The sequence below is a fragment of the Penaeus japonicus genome, unplaced genomic scaffold (assembly GCF_977035675.1).
Source record: "Penaeus japonicus unplaced genomic scaffold, GWHDUDI00000001_assembly GWHDUDI00000011, whole genome shotgun sequence".
In the NCBI taxonomy this organism is placed as follows: domain Eukaryota; kingdom Metazoa; phylum Arthropoda; class Malacostraca; order Decapoda; family Penaeidae; genus Penaeus; species Penaeus japonicus.
In genome coordinates, this window is record NW_028234413.1 from 40897880 (window position 1) to 40900379 (window position 2500).

A 2500-nucleotide genomic window follows, 5' to 3' on the forward strand; every position below is an offset into this window, starting at 1 on the left:
AGCCAAAAAAAAAAAAAAAAAAAAAAAAAAAAACAGGAATGAGGGAAGATAATCATACGAAATGAATATACGCGAATAAAAAGAGAAATTGCAGTATGAGGGAGGAATAGAAAGAGAAGAAGAAGAGATGAAGGAAAAGGAAGAAGAGAAGGAGATAATAGAAGGAACATGAAGAGGCATAAGAGAAAATCATAAAAGACTCAGATATTGAACATTATACGCGAGGTTGAATTCTGTAGATGATGATGAAAAATTATTGTGTTCATAATGATGTTCATAGTAATAGTAGTAGTAGTAGTAGTAATAGTCGTAGTGGTAGTAGAAATAGTAATAGGCGTAGTAATAGTAGTAGTATTAATAGACGTACTAGTATACTAGTAGTAGAAATAGTAATAGGTGTAGTAATAGTAGTAGTAGTGGTAGTAGTAGTAGTGGTAGAAATAGTAATAGGCGTAGTAGTAGTAGTAGTAGTAGTAGTGGTAGTAGTAGTAGTAGTAGTAGCAGTAATAGTAGTAGTAGCAGTATTAGTAATAGTAGTAGTAGTAGCAGTAATATTAGTAGTAGTAACAGTAATAGGCGTAGTAGTAGTAGTAGCAGTATTAGTAATAGTAGTAGTAGTAGTAATAGTAGTAGTAGTAGTAATGATAATAATAATTTCTATCATCGATGTTACTACTGCTAAAAAAATAGATAGAATTCAAACAAACATATAAACACTTGTAGATAAAAATATAAACAAGACGGAATACCTTTAACAGCACAAGGGATGTATTTGACGCGATTCGATTAAAATTTTCATCAAAAATATATATATATTTCTGATGCTGATTGCAATTGCAACTTGTTAAATACATCTCTTGTGCTGCTAAAGTTATACATTTTCATTCATATCTTTTTTCTCTATATTTGCCTCAATGAACATTCAGACAAACATATAAACAAATAATAAGGACACAGTAGTTAAATAATAACCATAATAATCATAATAATATTGATATTGACGATTACATAAACAAAATACAAAATACAACACATTACATAACGTGTCAAGTCATCCCCCTATAATTTTTTTGTAACGTTACATCTCGTAATAACAAATATTTATGGCTTCTCTAACCCCGCCCAGCGTTATGTATATTTACCGTTACTGAATTTTTGTTTCGTTGTATCTTCAGAATCATATAACATCGAAAAAATGTAAAGGATGTTTGTTTGTTTACATTTGAATTGAAGATGACGTGAGCTTTGACATGGTCTCTGAGGGATGTGGGATTATTTTGTATTTGTTAAGGTTTTGTTTTAATTTTTGAATTTTAGGTTTTTGTTCTCTTTCTCTCTCTCTCCTTCTGTCTCTTCTTTCTTCTCTGTCTATCTGTCTGTCTGTCTGTCTCTCTATCTCTTTCTTTCTTTCTCTCTCTCTCTCTCTCTCTCTCTCTCTCTCTCTCTCTCTCTCTCTCTCTCTCTCTCTCTCTCTCTCTCTCTCACGCTCTCTCTCTCTCTCACTCTCACTCACTCACACTCTCTCTCACTCACGCTCTCTCTCTCTCTCTCTGTTAGTGTGTGTGTGTGTGTGTGTGTGTGTGTGTGTGTGTGTGTGTGTGTGTGTGTGTGTGTGTGTGTGTGTGTGTGTGTGTGTGTGTGTGTATGTGTATGTGTATGTGTATGTGTATGTGTATGTGTATGTGTATGTGTATGTGTATGTGTGTGCGTGTGCGGGTGCGTGTGTGTGTGCGTGCGTGGGTGCGTGTATGTGTGTTTACCTTCCCCCCCCCTCCTCTCCCTCTCCCCCTCCCTTTAAACAGCCTCTACAGTACACCGCCATTACCCGAAGCCACACAAACACTCTTCCCACCACGCGAGGTGTTCACCTTCTGTCTCGTCCCTATGGCGCTTGTTATGTCCGGCAGATTAATCACGGGGTTATTGGTACTTGTTGAAGCTGTGTCATATATTTGTATTAAATTATGTGTTTATGTTTTTTTTTTTTTTTTTTTTTTTTTTTTTTTGTTACGTGCCCCCTCCTCTTTTTATTTCTATCTCTCTATATATCTAGCTTATTATCTTTCTCTCTTTTATTATTTTTATTTCTTATCATCTCGCTCTCTTTCTTATTTCTCTCTCTCTCTCTCTATTTCACTCTCTTATTCTCTCTCTTGCTTTCTTATTCTCTCTCTCTCTCCCACTCTCACATTATCTCTCTCTCAACTTTTTCTCTTACTCATTCTCTCTCTCTCTCTCTCTCTCTCTCTCTCTCTCTCTCTCTCTCTCTCTCTCTCTCTCTCTCTCTCTCTCTCTCTCTCTCTCTCTTTCTCTCTCTCTCTCTCTTCCTCTTCCTCTCCCTTCCCTTTCCCTTTCCTTCTCCCTCTCAATATATTTTTGCTGCATATATAACGTCATATCAAAAGGGTTTATCTTAAACAATTTATGTTCAATACATAGGATAGCTTATGTGTAAACTCAAACAACCATTCTGTTTCTGCAATGATAGTGCATGATCTTA

The 2500-nt window shown here is 35.6% G+C and overlaps 1 protein-coding gene across 1 annotated transcript in view; it reads right to left on the reverse strand.

Moving 5' to 3' along the window:
- The window catches only part of LOC122257257 (tubulin alpha-1 chain), a 40132-nt gene that overhangs the window by 37391 nt on the left and 241 nt on the right, over nucleotides 1–2500 (reverse strand). The window lies entirely within an intron of this gene.